Source organism: Eriocheir sinensis, chromosome 52 (genome assembly GCF_024679095.1).
Source record: "Eriocheir sinensis breed Jianghai 21 chromosome 52, ASM2467909v1, whole genome shotgun sequence".
NCBI lineage: Eukaryota > Metazoa > Arthropoda > Malacostraca > Decapoda > Varunidae > Eriocheir > Eriocheir sinensis.
In genome coordinates, this window is record NC_066560.1 from 10,584,219 (window position 1) to 10,609,122 (window position 24,904).

The window sequence follows — 24,904 nt, forward strand, 5'->3', positions numbered from 1 at the left end:
GTGCAGGTGGGCAAAGGACCGGAAGTGGCGGAAGTCTCAGGTAAAAGAAATAAATAGGCTTCGAGTGCATTGCCTTTTACCCCCACCCCACCCCACCCACCCACCCTCCTCTTCCTCGCCCTCCTCTTCCTGTCCCTCCGCTCCCCTTCCTCCCTTTCTTTCTCACGGTCCTCTCCGCCAGCCTATAATTTTCCCTCCTTTCCCTCTTCTTGTCCTTCTTTGTCCTCCACCTGTTTGTCTTCTATTCTTTGTCGTCTTTCTTTAACTCTCCTATTCTTTCTCCTTTCCTTTTTACTCTTTCCCTTCTTTCTTTAACGTCTATTCTTCCTCCTTACCTTTTTTATTATTTCCCAGTTCCCTCTTTTTCTTTCCTTGTTGTCCCTTTTCCTCCTCCCTTCCCTTGTTCTCCCTTTGCCTCCCTCCAATACACTTCCCCTTACCTCCCTTCCCTTTCCTTCACTTCCTTCCTCCACTCTCCACTTTTCCCTGCTTCCTCTCCATTCCCTACGCCTCCTTATCCCTCCTCCCCTTCTCACATCCTTCCTCCACCTTAGCTATTGTGTCCTCTTCCTCCTCCTCTTTCTCTTCCTCCTCCTCCCTTCAGTTCCTTTATTTCCCTTCCTCCCTCAACATATCCCTCCACTTTTACTTCCGCCAGTATCTCCCTTCCCACCCACCCCCACTCCCCTAAGAAGCAACTGTCTGCCTCTTTCCCCTCCAAGTGTCCTCCGCTTGTCTGAAGGAGAGTCGAAGGAAAATTAGGAGGAGGAGGAGGAGAAGGAGGAGGAGGAGGAGGAGGAGGAGGAGGAAGACACTTACTGCCGAGACGCTTCACTTCCTGTTTTTGTCGTGGGTTGTGGTTGTGGTGGCCGAAGGGGTCGTCGTCGTCACCCCATGTCGTTGTGGTCGTGTGTAAAAATGAGCAATATGTGTATTTTTCCCACGGGTAACACACACACACACACACACACACACACACACACTTGCATACAGGGAGTGAATTATGGGAACAAGGAGACGTAGGGTAGGAAGAAAGGGAGAGGAAAAGGAGCAAGAAGGAGAGGGAAAGGTAGATTTGGAGGGAGAAAAGGGAAGGGAGAAGCAGGAGTCACTGGGTGCAGATAAATAAATAAAGGAAGGAAGAGAAGAAAGGAAGAAAAGACGATAGAAGGATGAACGAAAGGGGCGGAGGGATTGGGGAAGTAAGGGAAGGAAAGAGGAAGAGGGTTAAGAAAAGAAGGATTGAATAAAAAAAATAGGAGAAAATAGTGAGGCGAAAGAAGGATGTAGCAGACGATAGAGAAAAAAGAAAGGTATAGGAAGGAAATTAAGGAAGATAAATAGAAGTGGGAAATAGTTAAGGAGGAAGAATATAGGAGAGAATATGAGAAAGAGAAGGATATAGGGAGGGAAATAAAGAATGGAAGAAAAGGAGAAGAGGAAAGTAGGAGGAAGAATGAGAGGGAGGGAGGAAAAATGTAGTTGATTGGGAGGAAGCGAAGGGTTAAGGGAGGGGATCAGGGGACGGGGGGGCAAGCGGGGGGGGCGTCACCTCATTAAATTCCCTCCCCATAAACCACCAATCAGAACACTCCATTGGCTCTCGCGGTGTTACAAAGACGCCCCCCTCCCCTCCCCTCCCACCCCTCCCCCTCCCCCTCCTTCTCCCCCTCTCTCCCCACACCGCTGAACGAATAAATCACAATAATAATAAAAGTAAAAAAAATATGTAATAGTAAAACTCGCATATGATACAAAGTGAACAAGAACCACAGAATCTTTTTTTACTTTTTCTTTTTATTCTTGATTTTTTTTCTTTTTCTGATTTGTCGACGTGTTTCTCATGTCTGTTTTGAGGTATGTCAGGCATTTTTTTTTTTTCAGTATTCATTTCTTTTTCTTTCTTTTCCTCTTCCTTTCATCCATCCCTCTTCCTTTTACCTTCAATTCCACTGTTCATCCCTTCCCGCCTTACATATACTATTCCCTTCCCTTCCCTTCCTTCCTTCCTTCCTTACTAAGTGCTTCGGGTGTCTGTTGGTCCGTGTCGGCTTTGTAATAAACTAATAACGCAGTGTCGGAATGTGTTGTTTAGAAATCCCATCATATCCTTCCCTCACACAGGTTACAAGCTCTCCCTTCTTTGACCCTTCTCGTGGCATCCCTTCCAGCATTATCACGCTGACTAAACTCTCTCCACTCTTTCCAAACTAGACTCTTCCCATTAGATCATTTCCGGGTATATTAGTTTCACCCTTACTCTAACTGCTCCCTAATTAGGCCACTTCCTCGAGATCGGTTCCTGTAGCTTCACTCTCATACCACAATCTCTCCTAACTACACTATTCCCATTATATCAGTTCCAGGTATATTAGTTTCACTCTTACTATAACCGCTCCCTAGTTAGGCCACTTCCTCGAGATCGGTTCCTGTAGCTTCACTCTCATACCACAATCTCTCCTAACTAGACTATTCCCATTATATCAGTTCCAGGTATATTAGTTTCACCCTTACTATAACCGCTCTCTAATTAAGCCATTCCCTCGAGATCGGTTCCTGTAATGTCACTCACTCACCACAACCTCTTCCAAGCTAAATCACTTCCTTCAGATTAGTTCCAGGACTGTTACTGTCACCCATACTTCAATTCTCTCCCTTCCATGGCTATTCCTTTTACGGCAGTTCCAGCAATGTCACTCACTCATAAACGACCTCTCCCAAACTAGATCATTTCCTTCAGATTAGTTCCAGGACTGTCACTCACTCATACTTCAGTTCTCTCCCTTCCATGGCTACTCCTTTTACGGCAGTTCCAGCAATGTCACTCACTCATAAACGACCTCTCCCAAACTAGATCATTCCCTTCAGATCAGTTCCAGGAATGTCACTCTCACTCATACTTCAGTTCTCTCCCTTCCATGGCTATTCCTTTCACATCCGTTCCGTCAACAACACTCTCAGCCATAGGGCAATCTCTCCCTTCCTTGAATTTTCCCTTAACATCACTTCCAACAATATCAGTCAAGTACATCCCGGTTCTCACGAGCTTTCCATGAACCACTTTTACGGGTTGACGGCTACAGCCAACAAGCTATTTTCCTGTTAGTTGTTAGCGCAAACAGGTCAAGAGAAAAAAGTAATTGGAAAGCCAGTTATATATGGAGTTTAATAAAGGTGAAAGAGCTTAAAAGTTGTTGCCGTTGGTTTTAGTGTTGGTATTAACGGACGCATCCCTTAATAATGGTTTTTCTCGAGTTTTATCAGATATAGAAGTGGACTTTTTTTTTTTTTTACAGCAAAGGAGACAGATCAAGGGCTTAAAAAAACATTATCGAAAATAAAGCCCGCTACTTACTGCCCCTAAAAAGATTGAAGAGGAGTGGCCGAAAGAGAAGTCAATTTCGTTGTTGTTAACCCCTTGGATACGGATTTCCTACAACAAGACATCACCAAGCTATAGGAATGGAACAAAAGGTGTCTGCTATAATTCAATAAAGAAAAATGTAAAGCCATGCATTTTGGGAGGGATATCCAGCATACTAATACCACATGGGAAACACTCCACTATCCACCACAGAGGCAGAGAAAGACCTTCGACTATGTGCTACCAGTGAAGGCGAAATCCATGCCAATCTCAGCGGACGGGTTTAATAACTCATTTTTTCTCTTCTGACGGTTAAGTTTAGGGGTGACTTTGCTCTTGTTAGCGATGACGACGCTGCATGTTCGTTGTGTTGTAATGTCACGTATTTACGAACACTAAATAAAAGGCCCCAAAACCTCTCTTTCCCACACAACCCTGGAACAGTTCTAATGTCTCTGTTACCATTGTGTTTCCTTTCCGGCGACGTGCAATAACCCGTGTGAAAAATTCGCTGTCTTCCACTCAGACCACAAAAATATATACTCCCGTTAATTTCCTCATAAACCACAAGATCATGCGCTCCGTGACAGGAGAAACACACGTAATACTGATGACGATGAGAATTTCAAACTTTTTTTTTTTCTCAAGCCAAAACACATAATATTGCCCTATTACTTTTTCCTATTACTATTATTTTTACAAACCACAGAGTCGTGCGCTGCGGACACACTCACACAAAAAATGTAATATTACCGAAAAAGAAAACGCCAACGAGACATTTCTTCTTCACAAACTAGGTAATAGACTTTCAATCATTCTCGATTATTTTCTTCAGTTATTTTTTTACATTAACCATAAAATCACGCATCACTGACATTGAGAACACGCGATACCGATAACAAAACAAACCACTAATTCCTTTTTCACTTCAAGAACCATACAACTCCAATATTTCCTCTGTTCTTCTAATACATATATCAAGCACTACTGACAGAGAAAGAAATGCAATATAACGATCACAAAGATATCTCCAAAGACATCCCACTCTCACATACTATAAAACTCATAAGCTCAGTTTTTTCCTCAGCTATAACTCATGCACAGCTAAAGCATAATAAAACTGTAACATTACTAACGAAGAAAACTTAACATCTTATTTATTTATCATCAGGGACTACACAGACCATATCACTCTCTATCACACTCAACATTTCCCCTCAACATCTTATTTATTTATCATCAGGGACTACACAGACCATATCACTCTCTATCACACTCAACATTTCCCCTCACAAGCCATAGATTGGTATGATAAGACACTTTTTCCTCTCACACCACCAATTAGTAAAGGTCAAATAGGGGGTCAGTCAGGCTCTAATGAGTGTTTCTGCAGGTTCACGGTACAGAAGAAGGGTCAGACTACCACCAGGGTCATAAAACTACCTCTGGAAATGCCCACAACTCCAACGAAAGCCTTGTCAAATATGTGTTCTTGGGCGGCGAAATGTCTTGTAATACGACCCAAACAGTCATGCGCCGCCCACGCACCGAACTCAAAAACTCGATGATGACGAACCACGCAGTGTGTCGGCGCGGCCAGGCGGAGAGTTCGAATTGGCAATTTTCTTTATTAGCATTGGATTTGCACTGATTTCCCATTTTGTCCTCTTTTCTTTGTGAGTATATGATTAGCGCTGACTTTTTTTTTTTCCTTCATATGAAAAGTACAATGAGTCTTCCTGGTTCGCTCTAATTTCCTTTGACATAGCAACTTTTTTTTTTTTTTTAATACGATGAATCTTCCTGGTTCGCTCTATTTTCCTCTGACATAGCAACTTTTTTTTTTTTTTTTTTTTTTTTTTTTTTTTAACGATGAATTTTCCTGGTTCGCTCTATTTCCCTGTGACATACCAACTTTTTTTCTTTTTTTTTTTTAAGTACGATGAATCTTCCTGCAAAAAAACATCATATATTATTCCCTTCTTTCTCTCCATTAACCATAAAATCACGCAACACTACCAAAGCTTCCAATAACATCATCTAATTCCTTTTTCTTTTCCATTTAAACCTTCAAATCACGCACTTTCGCTTCTACAAACTGCAAAAACATCTTCTATTTTTCACTTATTTTCTCTCCATTAACCATAAAATAACCCAACACCACCACAGATTCCAATAACATCATCTAATTCCTTTTTCTTTTCCATATAAACCTTCAAATCGCGCACTTTCGCTTCTACAGACTGCAAAAAAACATCTTCTATTTTTCACTTATTTTCTCTCCATTAACCATAAAATAACCCAACACCACCACAGATTCCAGTAACATCATCTAATTCCTTTTTCTTTTCCATATAAACCTTCAAATCGCGCACTTTCGCGTCTACAAACTGCAAAAACATCTTCTATTATTCACTTCTTTTCTCTCCATTAACCATAAAATCACGCAACAGTACCACAAACTCCAAAAACATCATATAATTCCCTTTCCTTTTCCATATAAACCTTCAAATCGCGCACTTTCCCTTCTACAAACTGCAAAAAACATCTTCTATTATTCATTTATTTTCTCTATATAAACCATAAAATCACGACTCCCAAAAACATAAAATAACTCCCTTTTTTTCCTATACGAACCTTCAAATCGCACTACGACCACAGACTACAGAAAAAAAGCATCACACATTTCCCTTTTTCCTTCTATAAACCTCAAAATCACATCGTCGAACACCCGTAATATCGGCGACAAAGGCCTCGACGGCGGGTTGCGTGGGGTCGGACGGGGGGCGCTTGGTCGGACGTGCCAGAAGCAATCAATTACTCTTAGGGCTGTCGGGGCGCCAATCCGGGCTGTTTGCTCCCCGCGGCCCTTGTGTGTGGGCATTGTGCGGCGCCCTGGGTGGTGGGTACTCATGGGGCAGGCCTCAGGGGGGTGGGAATGGGAGAGGAAAGGGGAATTTGGGAAAGGATAAATGGAAGAGGCAGGGGAAGTAAGGTAGATTTTGATGGGGAGAAAGTACGTCGAAAATAATGAAGGGGAGAGATGGGAAAAGGGAGGTAATGGTAGAGGAAAGGGAAAGGGAGAGAATATGTATTGGGAGTTGATAAAGGGACGAAACAAGGGAGGTTAGGGTAGAAGGATTTTGATGGGGAGAAAGTAAATAGGAAGGAATGAAGGGGAGAGATAGGAAAGGGAGGTAAGGGTGCAAGGAAGGGAGGGGAAGGAGGTATGTAACGGGGGAATTCGCTAAGATGAGGGGCATTGGGCATAAAGGAAGGATGTATGGGAGGTAAGGTAGAAGGATTTTGCTGGGGAAGAAAATACGAGAGAGAACCGAATGAGGGGAGGAGAAGGGGAAGAGAAGGAGGAATTTGCTTGGAGATGGAGTAGAAGGAGAAGAGATTGAAGAGAAGAAATGGAAGAGGAAATTACTAAAAGAGGGAATGGAAAAGGGAAGAGGAGAAAGGAATAGAAGGGAATAAACTCAATAAAGGAAAGAGGAAATTAGTAAGAGATGAAGGGAATAGAAAAGGGAAGAGAAGAAAGGGATGGAAGGGGATAAAAGAAAAAGGAAATTACTGAAAGACGGAGGGAATGGAAAATGGAAGAGAAGAAAGGGATGGAAAGGGAGATAAAGGAAAGAGGAAATTGCGAAGAGGGAGGGAATGGAAGAAGGGGAAAGGTCGATAGTAGAAGAGAAAGTAGGGATGAGGTATTTAAAGATGAAAAGAAGGGCATTTTCAAGGTATGTAAGAGAGGGTAAACATTGGTAGAAGTTAGTGAAGCAGGAAGGAGACAAAGGGAAAAGGAAGAAAAGGAAAGAAAAGGAAAATGGAAGGAAGAAGTTTCTGGTTGTTGATATAATAGTAGACGTAAAGAAAAGAGAGAAGAAAAGCCGGAACGAGGGACTGGAATGAAAGGGAGGGCGTGATATGAGAAGAGCTCTCTATATAGTCGATGTTTAAAGGGTGCGGCATAAGAACTATAAAGAAATTATTAGGTATGCAACACAGGATAAATATTGAGCTTAGGGGTCATCTGAAAAGGGGACGAGGAGGAGGGAGCGTATGAGAGGAGCAAGGAAAGGGAGAAAAGATGGGTAGGATGAAGGGGACGCTGAAAAGGGGAGATGAGGTAAGAGGGGAGAGTGAGGTTGAAAAGGGCATTGAGATCCTGAGAATGAATAGGAAGAGAGAAATAGAGAAAAATAAACACACAACATTACATAGTGAATACGTGATAGTGTATATGTGTGTGTACTGTGTGAGAGAGAGAGAGAGTAATATAGAGAAAAAGTAGAATTACGTAGTGACTAGGAGATTAAGTTTATGGGTGTGAAAAAGAAAAATAGAGAAAATAGGAAAATCACACAAAATTACCTATATTTTCACATACCAACGCACAGCACACACATCCCACGACCCAAACCAGGTGTCATGCTCTACTCCAACAGGTAAACTAAACCAATCAAACCACCTGGGCGCCAAACACCTGGATTGAGAGGGCGGAGGAGGTGATCGGTGTTTTCTTTTTTTTTTTTCCGTTGTAGAGAATGTGGTTGATTTGATAATAGATTCCTTGGAGCTTGTACGAATTAGGGGGAGAAGGAAACCGCCATTAAGGAAGGAGGAGGAGGAGGAGGGAGACAATACCACGATTTATGAAGTGGAAATAGAGGGGAGGAGATGGATGATGGAATGGGAGGGAGAGAGTGGGAAAGGGAGGTGAAAGGAAGATAGAGAAGCTGTATAGAGATGGAGGCTGAGGACATAGAAAGAAGGGAATGGAAGGAATAGAAGAAGACTGAAGAAAATGAAGGATGGGAGAGAATGGGAAAGGGAGGTGAAAGAAAGAGAGGGAAGGATGGTATAGAAATGGAGACGGAGGACATAGAAAGGAAGGGAAGGAAGAGAATGAAGGATGGGAGGGAAGGAAGAAGGATGAATTTAGAGGATATCAGAAGGAAGGAAATAAGAGATAGGAAGGAGGAACAGAATGGGGAATGGAAGAGAAGGGAGAAGGATGAATGGGAAGGATAGCAATAGAAGGAAGAAGAGAAAGAGGAAGAGGAACAAAATGGGGAATGGGAGAGAAGGAAGAAGGATGGATGGGAAGGATAGCAAGAGAAGGAAGAAGAGAAAGAGGAGAAGGAACATAATAGGGAATGGGAGAGAAGGAAGAAGGATAAATGGGAAGGATAGCAAGAGAAGGAAGAAGAGAAAGAGGAAGAGGAACAGAATGGAGAAGAGAAATAGAAGAAAAGAGAAGAGAGAGAAGAGAAAGGGGAGGAGAGAGAAACACCAGGTGAAATTCAGAATAACGGAACAGTCCATCACCCCTCACCCCCATATCCTCCCCTCTTCTCCCCTTAAATAACCCTCACCCCCCCCCATCGCCCCCTACCCCCCAAATTACATTCCCCCCCCCTCTAAATGTTATATTACCTAAGGGTAGTCGCAGCTGCTTTGGGGTAAAGGGGGAGATAGGGGGGAGATGAGGCACTCCCCCCTATCTCTTACCCTTCCCAACGCCCATCTCCCTTTCATACCTTCCATATCCTCTTCACTTTCTCCCCACCTATCACTCTTGTTTCCTCCTGTTTCCTTCCTCTCCCCTCTCCTCCTGTTTATTTTCCTTCTTTTCTCCCTTTCTTTTGCCCTTCCCTCTGTCTCTCTCCTCTCCCCTTGCTCTCCTCTCTCCCCCATTTCCTCCCTCCCTGTGCTCCTTCTCTCTTGTCCCTCTTCCTCTCCTCTCCCTCCTCTTCCTCTTCCTCTTCCTCCTCCTCTTCTGCCCTCTTCCTCTCCTCTCCCTTTCTCTCTATCCCCCCTCTTCCTTCTCCTTTCCTCTCTCCCTCCTCCTTTCTGTCCCTTTCCTCCTTGCCCTCCCCTCTTCCTCTGGCTCCTCCTCTTCTCCTCCTTTTCTCCCCTCCTCTGTTCCCCCTTTCTTCCTCCCTCTTTCCTCTCGCTCCTCCCTCCTCTCCCTCCCTTTTCTCCCCTTTCTCTCTCCCCCTTTGTTACCTCCTCTTTCCTCTTCCTCATCTCCCCTGTCCCTTTCCCTCACCCCTCCCTCCCCACCTCTCCCCCCTTATTGATGGAGTATTATTTGGTGAGTCCTGCTGACAGGGGGCGTGGCTGGTCGCTTAGGGGGGTCCAAAGGTTGCCACGGGCGTACCCCCCCCCTGGACCCCTCCCTTCCCCTTGGACCCTCCTCTTTTTGCCCTTTCCTTGTGTTTCCCTTTTCCCCCCCTCCTTCCTCCTCTCTCGCTCGTGTTTTCCCTCCAGACTCCCTTTTTTTTCCTAACCATCTCCCTTAGGCTTTTTCCTCACTCCCTTCCTCCCTTCCTCCCTTTCCTTCCTTCGCCTTTTTTCGTACCTCCTTTCTCTCCTCTTTTTCTCTCCCTTTCCTCATCCTTATTTTGTCTCTCCACTTTCCTCCATGTCCCCTTGTCTTCCCTCCTTCCTTCCCTCTCTCTTCTTCCATTCCTCCCTCTCCTCATTCTTGTTTTCTCCCTCCTCACCTTTTTCAATGTCCTCTTTCTTCCCTCCACTCTTCTCTCTCTCTCTCTCTCTCTCTCTCTCTCTCTCTCTCTCTCTCTCTCTCTCTCTCTCTCTCTCTCTCTCTCTCTCTCTCTCTCTCTCTCTCTCTCTCTCTCTCTCTCTCTCTCTCTCTCTCTCTCTCTCTCTCTCTCTCTCTCTCTCTCTCTCTCTCTCTCTCTCTCTCTCTCTCTCTCTCTCTCTCTCTCTCTCTCTCTCTCTCTCTCTCTCTCCTGACCCTTCTTTCACCCCCTCACCTCCCGTCACCTCTACGTCCCTTCTCCCCCTCCCCCCCTACTCTTGTCTCCCCTCAGTCTCCTCCCCTCCCCTCCTCCCTACCCCTCCCCTTCCCCCCTAACCTGCAGCCTGTGGTTATGGAAAATAGGGACACCAGCCGCCCAGAATGTCAACGGCAAACTAAACTAAAAAAATAATAAATAAAAGAAGAGTCGATAGGGGGAAAAAATCTGTCATAAGGGGAAGAACATGAGAAAAAAATACAAAAAATGACAAAAAGTAAAGAAGAAGGGAAAAAACACATACGAGGGGAAATGAAAGAAAAGAATACATAAAAGGGAGAACGAAAGGGAAGATAAACACACCCAACAAAAGGGAGAAGGGAGGAGGGAAAGAGAAGGAGGAGATGAGAGAAAGGAAGGAAGGAGAGAAGAGGAATAAGGAGAAAATGAATAGACCAAGTAGAGGAAGGAGAAGAGAAGTAAAAAGTGGATGATGAAAGGGTTGAAGGGAAAGTGGAAGGAAAGAGTGGAGGAAAAAGATAAGAATGAGATGGAGGAAGTGGAAAAGGGAGGACCTTGGACACACACACACACACACACACACACACACACACACACACACACACACACACACACACACACACACACACACACACACATTTTTACTACTCCTTTTCCCTTTATCAATTTCGTTTTCTATCTTCCTTTCTTCCTTCCTTCCTTTCTTCCTTCCTTCCTTCCTTCCTTACTATCTTCCCTCCACTTCCTACCATCCACCCCCCCTCCCCACACACACTCAAACAATAAAAGGGCCAACACACACACACACACACACACACACACACACACACACACACACACACACACTTAAAAAAAAAAAACAGGGACAAAACAAGACAGCATCAGGCGTGGCGCGGGACCATTCAAGCGACACAAACAATATTGCTGAACGCGGACCCGGAAAAAAAAACGAGGGAAAAAAAAACAAGGAAAAAACAAAAAAAAACAAGGAAAAAAAACAAAACCAAAACAAAACAAAGGGCAACAAAACAACACAGGTACTCTTTTTCCTTCGTTTTTTCTTCACTTTTTCTATTGTACGCTTTTTTCCTCTCCCCTTGTGTGTGTGTGTGTGTGTGTACTTCCCTCCATCTAATTCTTCCATCTTTCCTCCTCTCTCCTTCCAATCCTTCCACTTTCCCTCCTCCTTTCATCCCTCCTTTGCTTTTCTTCTCCTTCCTTCCATTTGGTCTATCTACTTTTCCTCTTATTCCTCTTCTCTCCCTTTTTCCTCCTCCTCTTATCTCCCTCTTTCTCTCTTCTCCCTCCTTCTCCCTTCTCCCTGTTTTGTGCTTTAATATAGAACGTGACACTTGATCTATTACTCTCTCTCTCTCTCTCTCTCTCTCTCTCTCTCTCTCTCTCTCTCTCTCTCTCTCTCTCTCTCTCTCTCTCTCTCTCTCTCTCTCTCCCTCCTACTCTCCTCCCTTTCTCCCTCTCCCTCCCTCCTCCGTGGCTCATGAAGGGTTGTAGACACCGTGGGAGGTCTTTGTTGGCACGTGGGAGTCTCCTTCTCCCTCTCCCTCCTCTCCCTTCTCTCCCTCCATTCTCCTCCCTTCCCTCCCTTCCCCATACACACATTATATGGACTACTCTCCCTTCCCTCCCTTAACTTACTGCTCTCTCCCACTGTTCCCTTCATTTTCCTCTCCTCCTTTCTCCTACCTTTCCTTTTCTCTCCTTCATTCCCCTCCTTTCCCATTCCTCCCTGATGCTCACATATATGGATTTCCCTCCCTTTCTCTCCTTCCCTTAGCTTACTCTTTTCTCCCATGCTGTTTCCCTGCATTTCCCTTTCTATCTTCCTTCATTTTCCGCCCTTTTCCCTTTTCTCTCCCTTCATTCCCCTCCCTTTCCCATTCCTCCCTCATACACACTATATGGATTTCCCTCCTTTCTCTCCCTTCCCTTAACTTACTCTTTTCTCCCATACTGTTTCCCTTCATTTCCTTTCTATCTTCCTTTTTTCCTCCTTTCCTTTCCTCTCCTCCATTCCCTCCTTCCTTCCCTTAACTTATTTTCCTCTCCCACAGTATTTCCTTCACCCTAAGCCCCCTCCCCTTCCTTTTCTTCCTCTCCTTTCCTCCCTACCTTCACTTTTCCTCTCCTTTCCATCCTCCCTTTTCCTTTCTTTCCCTTTCCCTTACTTCCCTCCCTGCTTTCCCCTCACTCAAAGGCCTCCCCTCCCCTTCTCTCCCCTTCCCTCCCTTTTATAAACTTTCTCCTCCTTCTCCCCTGCTTCACCCTCCTCTCTCTCCTCTCCCTCCTCTCTGTCCTTCTCTCCTCTCCTTCATTTCTCTCCTCTTCTTCACCCACCTATGCTTTCACTATGCCTCCCCCTCCTTGCCTCCCCCTTCTCTCCCTCTCTTCCCAGCCTCCCCTTTCTCTTCCCCTCCTTCTCTCTTCACACAGAGCCACTTCATTTTCTCCCCTTCTTCCACCTCAGTAAGCTTCCCTCCTCCTCCTCCTCCTCCCCCTCCTCCCTTCCATACCCTTCATCACCCTACCATTGCCACCCCAAACTACCATTACCATGTCAATAACGTGCTTCAATAGTCACGTGACACCAACCACGTGCTAACCCTCCTTCCTTACTCCCACTCTCCCCCCCTCACGTACCTCTCATGCCCTTTTTCCCTCCCCTCCCTCCAGCCACGTAATGTGGTATGTAATAGCGTCCCTCCTGACCCCTCCTCCTCCTCTTCTTCCTCCTTCTCCTCCTCCTCTTCCCAGCCACTGGGCATCCTCCTCCTCTCCTCCCTTGATGGCGCCACGGTCTTCCTGAGGTGGGGAGGGAAGGAGGGAAGAGAGGAATAAAGGGGAGGAAAGGGAAGGGGGGAGGGAAAGTAAGGGCGTCAAAGGGATATTTATGGAGTTGTATATTGCTGAGTTTCCTTTATTCAGATATTTATTCACTTTCCTTTTTTTTGTGTGTTTATTTATTGTTTGATGCATGGGTGAGGGCAGGCGGCGAAAGGGAAGAGAGAGAGAGAGGGGGCAGGAGAGGAAGGGAGGAACAGAAGGAAGCAGGGAAAGAAGGATGATGAAAAGGGTGTGCGAGGAAGGAATAAAGGAAAAGTGGGAAGAAGAGAATGGAAGAGGATGATAGAAAGGGTGAGAGGAAGAAATACGAAAGAATAAGGAATGGAAGGAAATTTAGGAAGAAGTGGGAAGGGAAGAGAATGGAAAGAGGATGATAGAAGGGAGTGAGAGGGAAGAAATACGAAAGAAATAAGGAATGGAAGGAAATTTAGGAAGAAGTGGGAAGGGAAGAAGATGGAAAGAGGATGATAGAGAGAGAGAGGAGGGGAGAGGAAGAAATACGAAGAAATAAGAATGGAGGAAATTTAGGAAGGGAGTGGGAAAATTAGGAGGAAGAAGATGGAAGAAGGATGATGAGAAGGGAGTGAGAGGAAAGAAATAAGGAATGGGAAAATTTAGGAGAAGTGGGAAGGGAAGAGAATGGAAAGAGGATGATAGAAGGGAGTGAGAGGAAGAAATATGAAAAAATAAGGAATGGAAGGAAATTTGGGAAGGAGTGGGAAGGGAAGAAGAATGGAAGAGGATGATAGAGAGGGGTGAGGGAAGAAATACAGAAAGAAATAAGGAATGGAAGGAAATTTAGGAAGAGTGGGAAGGAGAGGAGAATGGAAACAGAAATTGAGATGATAGAAGGGAGTGAGAGAAAAGAAAAGAATAAGGAATGGAAGGAAATTTAGGAAGAAGTGGGAAGGAAGAAGATGGAAAGAGGATGATGAAAAGATGTGCCACAGAAAGAAAAGGAAGGAAATCTAGAAAAGATGGGATAAGAAGAGGATGATGGAAAGGGTATGCGAGGAAGGAATAAGGAAAGGAAGAAAGTTTGAGAAAGAGTGGAATGGAAGAGGATGGAAGAGGATGATAGAAGGAGTGCGAGGGAAGGAAGGAAGGAAATTTAGGAAGGAGTGGGAAGGAAGGGAGAGGATGGAAAGAGGATGATGGAAGAGGAGAATTGCGAGAGAAAGGAATAAGAGAAAGGAAGGAAGTTTGAGAGAAGAAAAGGAATGGAAGAGGATGGAAAGGAAATGATGGAATTGTACGACTTATAGATCGCCTGTACTATTTTTTTCTGTTACTTTATTCTTTGTTATTTTTTATTCTTAATTATTTACGTTTTTTGTCTGTTTTTTTATATATTTTTTGTTTTAGTTATTTATCTTTTGTTGTTGTCGTTGTTGTTGTTGTCAAAGCGGATGTGCAAAAGAACCGAGTGAATCTGACAGCCAATGATTTATCGATTGCGGCTTCGAGAGAGAGAGAGAGAGAGAGAGAGAGAGAGAGAGAGAGAGAGAGAGAGAGAGAGAGAGAGAGAGAGAGAGAGAGAGATGTGGTCAGGGTAATGGTATAGGTTGAAGTCATTTTGTGGTGTTGGTTGTGGTGAGGGAGTGGTGATGTAACAGGAGGAGGAGGAAGAGGAGGAGAAGAGGAGGGAAAGAAGAGGAGGAGGAGGAGGAGGAGGAGGAGGAGGACGAGGGGGAGGAGGAGGAGGAGATTATAGGAAGAGGACGATCTGTAACTAAACACGAGGGACGACAAGCAGGAAGAGAAAGAAATAGAAAGAAAGAAAAGCAAAGAAAGAAAAGCAAAGAAAGAAAAGAAAGAAGAAGAAGAAGAAGAAGAAGAAGAAGAAGAAGAAGAAAGAAGAAGGAAGAGAAAGTGGATAAACAGGAAGAAAGACGGAACAAGGCAGGAGGAGGAGGAGGAGGAAGAATCACAGAAGGAGGGAAGAAGGTAGAGAGAAACCACAACCCACAAGGAAGGAAGGAGAAAGACCAGCGAACAAAAGAAGGAAGAAGAGGAGGAAGAGGAGGAGGAACAGGAAGTAAAAGATAATGAACAAGAGAAAATATGATTATACGAACCGCAAAAAGAAGAAAGAAGAAAGAAAGAAGAAGAAGAAGAAGAAAGACACAGACAGACAGACGAAAAAAATATATTTAAGAAAAAAGTATAAATGAACATAAGAAGGAAAGGAAAAAGAGAGAAAAAGTTAAAGAAAAATTAAGAGAATTTGAAAAAGAATACGAGGAAATGAAAACAACGAAAAAAAAGAGAAAAATGATAAGGAAAGGAAAAGAAAAAAGGATAGAAAGAAAAGAAAAGGAAGCTATACTTGAAGATGATGGAAAGTAGATGTGTGTGTGTGTGTGTGTGTGTGTGTGTGTGTGTGTGTGTGTGTGTGTGTTTGTGTGTGTGTGTGTGTGTGTGTGTGTGTGTGTGTGTGTTTTCATGGCATCTATCACTAGTCCAGTCTCCTCCTCCTCCTCCTCCTCCTCCTCCTCCTCCTCCTCTCTCCTCCTCCTCTTCCTCCTCCTCTGATTCATAAGCTCCTCTGCGTCCTTTTAAGTCTCTCTCTCTCTCTCTCTCTCTCTCTCTCTCTCTCTCTCTCTCTCTCTCTCTCTCTCTCTCTCTCTTCTAAATCTCTCTCTCTCTCTCTCCTCTCTCTCTCTCTCTCTCTCTCTCTCTCTCTGATTTATCCTCAACTGTTATTTCAATCACGTTCAATCACTTGTCCTCATATTTTAATTAGGCCTTACAGCTTTAATATATTGTTCTCACTCCTCCTCCTCCTCCTTCCTCCTCCTCCTCCTCCTCCTCTTCCTCCCTCCCATTTACACTCCACTATTTTCTCTCTAAAGAACTCTTACTTCCTCCTCCTTTCTTCCACGCTATCCCTTACCAGCTTCTCCTCTTCCACTCTCCTCCTCCTCCTCCTCCACTTCCTCTCTCTTCCTCTTTCTCTTCCACCTCTTTCCTCCACTTGTTTGTTTTCTCATATCTTTCTTCTTACCTCAAATATTTCCTCTCTTCCTCTTTTCCTCTTCCTTTATCCCTCCTCCCCTTCTTCCTTCTCTTTCCTCCTCTTCTTTATTGTAATCTATATCAGCTTTAGTCTCCCCTGTCGTACATCAGTTTCCTCTCTCCTCTCCCTCTCTTTCTCCTTTTCTTGTCTTCTTCACCTCTTTTCCTCCCTCCCTTTCTTTGTTTTTTATCTATGCCTTTTTTTCTTTTCTACTTCTACTTCCCTTTCTTTATCTCTCCCTCCAAGCATCCTGCCTTCTCCTCCTCCTCCTCCTTCTCTATTCCCTTCTGCTGCACTCCATGCAGGAAAAGGTCAAGATGCAGGGGGAGGGAAGAGGAAAGGAAAGGAGGAGGGAGGGAGGGAGGAAGGAGGAAGAAATGGTGGTGGATAAAATAAGCAGAGGAAGAACATAAAAACACAGTGGGAAGTATAAGACTACTACACCCTTTTTCCTCAGTTCCTCCCTCCCCCTCCTTCATAGTCCCCCCCCCCTCTGTGCCTCATTCTCTCCTAGTTATAGGTTACAGGGATAATAAGTTGACTGTTCAGCTGTGTGTGTGTGTGTGTGTGTGTGTGTGTGTGCGTGTGTGTGTGTGTGTGGGAAGGGAAGATGGTGGTGTATAGGTGAATAAATAAAATGTTATAAAGTGAAACACTAAGTGAAAATGAAATAGACAAAACAAAAGAAAAATGGGGAGACAGATATTCGATTTTTTTTAATGTATGCAGGAAAGGAAGGTATAGCAAGACATCGGATCAAGTAGTGATGGTAGTGGTAGTATTAGTAAACCAGTGGTAGTAGTATGGTGAGCGGTGGTGGCAGTGTTAGTGGCATTAAATGTCGTGGTGGTAGTAGTAGTAGTAGTAAATAGTAGTAGTAATGATGGTAATGATGATGTAGTAAACAGTAGTAGTAGTAGTAGTAGTATGATAGTAATGGTAGTAGTGAAGTAGTGATGACCAAGTAGTAGTGGTGATGGTGGTTGATACAGTGGTATATAGATGAAACGATAATGGCAGAGTAATTATTCAAGTAGTAATATGAATGGTTATGATGGTAGCAATGGTAGTAGTAAAGTAGTAGTAGTGGAATTGAAACGGTGCCATTACAAATTAGCATAAGATGAGTTAGAGGTACCAGGTCGTGAGAGAAGTGGAGTGTTCTTATGATGGTAAAATATAATGGCGGGACAGGGAGGAGGAGGGAGGAATAGGCCTCCTCCTCTCTACTCCCTCAAGTCTCTCTCCCTCCACCTACATCCCCTCCCAAAAGCTTACAAATACTTGGGTTTGTTCCTCCTCCTCTCTCTTCCCTCATACTTTTCCTCCCGTCATTCCTCTTCCTCTCTCTCCTCCATGCTTTTCCTCCATCTATATTCCTCCTTCCCTCCTTCTCTCCTCTTTCGTTGTCCTGTGCTTTCCTCCTCTCCTTCCTCCTTCCTCCTTCTCCTTCTTGTCTAACCCTCATGCTTTTCACTCATCTCCTCCTTCCTCCTTCTCTCCTCCTTGATATCATCCTTCTTTGTCCTCCTCCTCCTTCCTTCAGATTTCCTCCATCTCCTCTTTCTTATCTATCTCTCCTCCTTCTCCTTCGTCTTTTTCTTTGTTTTCCTCCTTCCTTCCTCTCTTCGTTTTGTTTCCTTATCTCCTTCTTTATTTTTTCTTTGTCTTAATCTCTTCTTGTCTTTTCTTCTACTTTTTTCATACATACGTCGTTATATTATGCCTCTCGACTGTAATCTCTTTCATTTTCTTTTACTCCTTCTTTTCTTTATCCCTAGTTAATCTCATTCTCTATCTCTCTCTCTCTCTCTCTCTCTCTCTCTCTCTCTCTCTCTCTTTATCCTCTCTTCCTCCCTCTATCTCCCTCTCTCCCCATTCTTTTTTTCTTTTCTTGTTCTAATTTTCACCTTTCCAACTATCTCATACATTTTGATTTTCCTGTTCTAAACTTTTTTCTTTTTTCTTTTATTTTATGTCCATTCCTCTCCAACATCCTCACTTTCCTCATGTCTAGCTTCCTCTGTTTTTATCTGCCTCCTCCCCTCATCCTCTTTCTCCTCCCTCCCTTCTCCCTCTCATGTCCCTTTTCATATGTGTTAGCTTTGTCTATCCTGACCCTTCTCTGACTTGTATGCTGGAGAGTTGAAGGGAAGGGGACAGGGGAAGAGGTGGGCTGGAGAAGGAGCTAGGGAATGGGGCAGACAAAGAGGCAGGGGTGTGTGGGATGGAAGAGGCGATGGGAACGGAGGGAGATGGTTGAGAATGGGAGGGAGGAACATGGGTGAGGAGGGCAAGGGAAGATGGGGTAGTAGAAGGGAAGGAGAAGGAGGTAGACAAAGGGGAGGAAGTACTGGGAATCAGGAATAAGAATGGGTGGGAGAAGGGAGGAGATAGAAACAAGAGGAGGAGAGGGAGAGGAAAGAAGGAGGAAAGAGTAAAAGGAGAAGAACCGAGGGAAGGAAGGGAGGAACAGAAGAAGAAGGAAGGAAAGAATAATAAAACCAAACAAAATAAATTCCATTCAGTAAAAAACATCGCTTCCTTATAATTACTAAACACACACACACACACACACACACAGCGCCATAAAACACATTACTCACTCAACTTATATATTCACTCTGTTCTGTATATATCCTTCCTACTTACCTCCATACTAATTCTTGTCCCATCTCTCTCTCTCTCTCTCTCTCTCCTCTTCTATCCTCTCTCCTCTGCTTCTCTCTCTCTTCCCCTCTTCTTGATCTTACCTCCATGTTCCTGTTCCTCCTCATTATTCATCAACTCTCTTCTTCTTCTTATCTTTCTCCTTAGTTATCTGAGTTATCACCATAGTCATGTTTTTGTTTTTTCCTTCTTTTCTGGTTTAGCTCATCTGGTTTTATTTTTCCCTTATCCTTTTCTTGCCTTTTCACTTCAACTTTTCTCCTTTGCATTGCTCCTCAATCATTCTCGTTTTTCTTCCTTCTTTTCATTTCTTTATCTGTAGTTTATTTTCCTCTATATATCTTTATTATGCTTTCTTGCCTTTGTTTTCTTTCTTCCTTCATAGCTATTCACTATCATCCTCCTTTTCTATATTCTACACCACTTCCTGTATTCTTCTTTTTGCTCCCCTTATTATTCCCACTGCATCTCTCTCCTCCTTTGCTTTATTCCTTCTCTGCTTTCTTTCCTCATTTTATGCCTTTTCCTTCTTTCATCAATGACATGTCATTCAGGTTAAGATTAACCTTGTGGCTGTCTCTGTTGGTAAATCTTTATTAAGGTCTAATTGTTTTTCATTCATTTCCTTGCAACCTGGTCTTTTCCGTGTTTTTTCTCTTTGTTCTCCTTTCTTCTTCCTGCCTCTTTTTCGACCTTCATCCTCCTCTTCCTCTTCCTTTTCAGATGCTTCTATCTTTCTCATTCGTTGTTTCTCTTATCCCTTTTCTGCTTTTCATCCTTCCTCTTCTATATTCCTCTCTCTCTCTTTTCCTCTTCATATAATACCTTCTACTTTATGTTCGTTGTTCCTCTTCATTATCTTTTCTCTACCTTTTCACTCTCATTCTCTTTAAATCTTATATATCTCTATCATCTTCTCTTTCTTCTTCCTTCTCATCTTCTCATTTTCTTCTCTTCATTTTCTGTTTTTTCTTCCTTTTTCTTGTTTTTCATTTTCTTCCTCTTCATCTTCTTCTTACCTCTTTCTCTTTCTTCCATATCTCCTCCTTCAAATCAAATCACAGGACAGATTAAGGATACGGCGAAGACTCAGATAGAACTAAAATACATCAATATTCTCGTAAATGAGATAATGTGGAAACGGATAAATAGGATAAAATTAGGATAAAGAGATCAATTAAAGGGAAAAATGACGGAAAAACTGAAAACCGATCAGGTGATAAAAGGAAAGAAATAATGAAAGAAAGTTCAGAACAAGTAAGTCGAAATCAAAATAGAGAAAAATAAAATCCAATTACTAAATGATTGAAAGGATGATCGTTTGTCTTTTCTGGCCGTTATTAAATTTTCTCCTTTTTAATTAGTGTTTTATTTCCTTTCCTCACGGTATTAAATTTCCTTCAACCATTTCAGGAGGAGGCGATGATGCTAATTACTATGATCCACTTGCCGTGAGTGTTCAAGGGGTTTCATCTTATTTACCTGGTGTGATTAGCTCACCGCCAATAATCTACGTATTTATTCCCGTTAAAGCTTTGTGTGTCTGTGCGTGTGTGTGGCATGTGTGTGTGTGTGTGTGTGTGTGGGTACAGAAGAGGAAAGAAAAAGGCGAGAATAAGATGTGAGAGGTGGGAAGTACCTGAGAAAAGAAAACAAGGTGAGATAGAAAGAAAAGGAGGAGGAGATGAAAGGAGAAGAGGATGATGGAGGATACGGAGAAGGAAAAGATAGGGTGTGTTTTATGAGATTTTTTTTCCTGTTTCTTTCTAGTTTGTTGTTTAAGAAATTTCACTTTTTAATATATTTTCATTTCGGCTTCCTTTTGTGTGGAATAAATAATAGAAATACTTAATAAAATTAAACCACGAAATGAAGAATGTAAATGGAAATAGAAAAAGCAGAAAGGAAAAAGGAAGAAATGAGAAGAAGAATGAGAGATAATGGGAGAAGGAAAGACAGAGAGCAGGACAAGAGGAAAATGTGAATGAAGAAGAAGAAGGAAAAAAGAACGAATAATGAAAATTGGAAAGGAATTAAAAAAACAGAGGAGAAGGGAATGGAACGTCAAGATAATTAGAACAGGACGTGGCTTTAAATGAGAACAGACCAGAGATTTGATAGAAAGAGATGAGTGTGAAATTTAGGCAGGCTAGTAGAAGAGATATGTTTAACTAGAAGATTTAGACGGTGGACAGGTCTCAGTGGTTTTGTGGTGAGAGGAGAGGGATGAAGGGAGGAGGTAGGAGAAGAAGGGAAGGAGAAAGGAAGGAGAAGATGGAAGCGAGAGAGGAAGAGGAGGAATTATTTGAAGGGGAGCAGGATAGAAGAGGAGGAGAGAGAAAAGGAGATAGGAGGGAGGGGAGAAGGGAGGGAGGTCAAGATTGAAGTGAGGTCAAATAGCACCACTTTCCATTAAAATACTTGCAAACATTCTCTCTCTCTCTCTCTCTCTCTCTCTCTCTCTCTCCTCTCTCTCTCTACAATGCCAGATGTTTCTTTTCACTCACTTATTTTTTTATCTTATTTGCACCATTAAAGGCCGACACTTTCTCGTTACCATCTGTACTTTCCTCCAGGTGTATTAAACAGGTACTACCCTAATACGATATTTTTTTTAACTATTAATATGTTAATTTTATCCTTTTAATAGCATTATTTTAGAGGTCGATATTATTTGCTAAAATTAAATACCTTCTTTTTTATTAGTACACAAATTGACCTTGGGTCCGATAACTTATTTTGCCATGATATTTTCCATGCTTCTGTGATGGTTCTTTTTAATATTTTCTTTCCTTTCAATCTCACTTTCATTAGTTTCTCCATTAGAGCACTTCTTCGTCATTTTTCTCTCTCATCTACTGCTACCTCCCTCTTCCTTGCCTGTCCTCTCGTTTCCTTCTACCCTCCTGACACAGGCAACTATTACTCCCTCTCACCTTCTCTACCTTTACCTCTCTCCCTTCTCACTCTCCCTCCTTCCTCTCTCTTTGAACATAAAGAACAATAGGAGTCTACAGGATCCGGATTTATTTCTCCGACAACTCCTGTTATAACTTCCTATACCTCTTTTCATCCATGGCTTTATCAACCTCTTCTTGAATGTATCTACAGTGGCCAGCACCCACAACACCAGCTCCCAAGCCTATTTCGGTAATCCTACTCCTTAATTGAACCAATTCTTGTCTATGTCTTTGTTGAATCTTCTAGATTGTCTAACTTAAAACAAACTGCTACGCGTCCTACTTGGCTCTTAGCCTATCAAAATCTGACATCCTTGTTAAAGCCCTTCATCCATTTATAGACTTCGATCAAGTCTCCTCGCAACCTTCGCCTTTCTAGAGAGTGTAAATTTAACTGCTTCAGCCTGTCTTCATTAGGCAAGTTTCTCACCCCCTGAATCATCTTCCTCATCCTCCTCTGTACAGATTCTAACATCTTGATATCCATTCTGAAGTAGGGGGACCAGAACTGAACTGCATAATCGAGATGAGGTCTAACTAGTGCTAAGTAAAGCTTTAGGATGACTTCAGCGCTATTGCTTACGCCCTTGAGATGAAACCCAGTACTCTGTTTGCCCGATTTTTAGCCTGAATGCATTGAGACGTAGAGGTCAGCGCTCACTAGGACTCCTAAGTCTCTCTCACGCCCAGACCTGCTTAGAGGAGTGCCATTTAAGGAGTAATTGTGTGAGGGGTTATTCCTGCCTACACTCAGAATGCTACACTTCCCGACATTGAATTCCATCTGCCACTTCCATTTTTTACATTTGTGGCGGTTTACTGAACTGAGGCAGACCGACGTTATGTATGCAGGTCTTCCTTTAAAACCTGGCTCTCCTAAACGTAATACAGGTGCAGAAATTAACTGAGTGTGGTTTAGTACATGGAGACAGACTGGAATTGCGTATATATTATCTTTGAAAATATGGCGCTTTGAAATTGGATGCGGCGTTAGCTGGGTCTGGATTAATACATGGAAATAGACTGTCATTATGTATATATATTGTATTAGAAAATGGCTATTTGACACTGGATGCGACGTTACCAGGGTCTGGATTAATACATGAAAATAGACTGACTGGCATCATGTATATTTTACCTTAAAAAAATGGCTCCTAGACACTTGATGTGGCACTAACTAGGCGTGAACAAAGCGTGCATGGAGACAGGCTGAAATTTTATACATGTTGCCTTAAATAACGGCTCCTTGAATCTGGACGCTGCGGTAACTATATAGGTAAGAGGGTCAACGCAATAGCTGCGCGTGGCCTCAGTGCTCACTGGGGAAACCTGCGGAAGGTAACTGTGGTAAACTGTTAACTAAGGACACCACTAACTGCTGTAATACTCAGGGCCGGACACAAACCGGCATTGTGTGTGTACACTCTTAAAAGAAACACAACTCTCTCGAATCTAAGCCGGGGCCGCAATCACCGTGTTCATAAGTGACATATTTGAATGGTTCACGGCCTCCTGACTTCTTTAATATTTATTTTGATTTTGATTTTTTTCAAAGAAATTGATAAGAGAAACAGCAACCCACTATCACTACTCTGTTGTCATTTCCTTCAATACAACACGAGCAATTCTTTCAATTAATTCTTCTGTTACCACCGTAAGGGTCAACAACGAGTCACACCTACAAGCTTTCCTTCTCCTAATCTTTTTAACAACCTTCGGTGGCGTCACAGAAGTTTCCCGTGAAGGTAGTTTTTCTTCCTTCTCTGTTACTACGACTTCATTCGTTTCATTGCCGGGCAGAATCTCCTTTGTTTTCTCTGTTCGGTCAACTATCAGAGGTCCATCGCCATTTTCTGTAACATTCCTACTCACCACCGATGTTTCCTTGATGGTTTCATGTGAAGGTAGTCTTTCTTCTTTCTCTGTTACAACAACATTCGTTTCATTGCCGGGCAGAATCTCCTTTGTTTTCTCTGTTCGGTCAACTATCAGAGGTCCATCGCCATTTTCTGTAACATTCCTACTCTCCACAGATGTTTCCTTGATGGTTTCCTGTGAAGGTAGTTTTTCTTCTTTCTCTGTTACAACAACTTCATTCGTTTTATTGCCGGGCAGAATCTCCTTTGTCTTCTCTGTTCGTTCTACTACCAGAGGTCCATCGACATTTTCTGTAACGTTTCTACTCTCCACTTTTGTCTCCTTAATGGTTTCTCGTGGAAGTTTTCTTCTTTCTCTGTTACAACAACTTCATTCGTTTCATTGCCGGGCAGCTCCTTTGTTTTCTCTGTTCGTTCTACTACCAGAGGTCCGTCGCCATTCTCTGTAACATTCCTACTCTCCACCGATGTTTCCTTGATGGTTTCATGTGAAGGTAGTTTTTCTTCTTTCTCTGTAACAATAATTTCATTCGTTTTATTGCCGGGCAGAATCTCCTTTGTTTTCTCTGTTCGGTCTACAACCAGAGGTCCATCGCCCATTTCTGTAACATTTCTACTCTCCACAGATGTTTCCTTGATGGTTTCATGTGAAGGTAGTTTTTCTTCCTTCTCTGTTACTACAACTTCATTCGTTTTATTGCCGGGCAGAATCTCCATTGTTTTCTCTGTTCGTTCTACTACCAGAGGGCCATCGTCATTTTCTGTAACGTTCCTACTCTCCACAGATGTTTCCTTAATGGTTTCTCGTGAAGGTAGTTTTTCTTCCTTCTCTGTTACTACAACTTCATTCGTTTTATTGCCGGGCAGAATCTCCATTGTTTTCTCTGTTCGTTCTACTACCAGAGGGCCATCGTCATTTTCTGTAACGTTCCTACTCTCCACAGATGTCATCGAAATGCTTTCCTGTGAAGGTAGTCTTTCTTCTTTCTCTGTTACAACAATTTCGTTCGTTTTATTGCCGGGCAGAATCTCCATTGTTTTCTCTGGTCGTTCTATTTTCTGAGGTCGAACGCCATTTTCTGAAGCATTTCTACTCTCCTCCACAGATGTCATCGAAATGCTTTCCTGTGAAGGTAGTCTTTCTTCTTTCTCTGTTACAATACTTTCATTCGTTTCATTGGCTGGCAGAATCTCCGTTGTTTTCTCTGTCCGTTCTACTGTCAGAGGACCATCGCCATTTTCTGTTACATTCTTACTCTCAACAGATGTCTCATTAATGGTTTCCTGTGAAGGCAGTTTTTCTTCTTTTCTGTTACTAACATTTCATTCGTTTTATTGCCGGGAAGAATCTCAATGGT

General features: G+C 42.9%; 1 long non-coding RNA gene across 7 annotated transcripts; it reads left to right on the plus strand.

Annotated features, from left to right (window-relative positions):
• Nucleotides 1–23,208: 23,208 nt before the first annotated feature.
• On the plus strand, nucleotides 23,209–24,646 carry LOC126982858 (uncharacterized). Of its 7 annotated transcripts, none has more exons than XR_007735347.1 (4): nucleotides 23,209–23,822; nucleotides 23,975–24,133; nucleotides 24,293–24,358; nucleotides 24,518–24,613. It is a non-coding gene; the product is annotated as an uncharacterized LOC126982858 (long non-coding RNA). The 7 variants fall into 7 exon arrangements; XR_007735348.1 differs by having other exon boundaries at nucleotides 23,975–24,040; nucleotides 24,200–24,358; nucleotides 24,518–24,579; XR_007735351.1 differs by lacking the exon at nucleotides 23,975–24,133 and having other exon boundaries at nucleotides 24,134–24,358; nucleotides 24,518–24,579.
• Nucleotides 24,647–24,904: the final 258 nt, after the last annotated feature.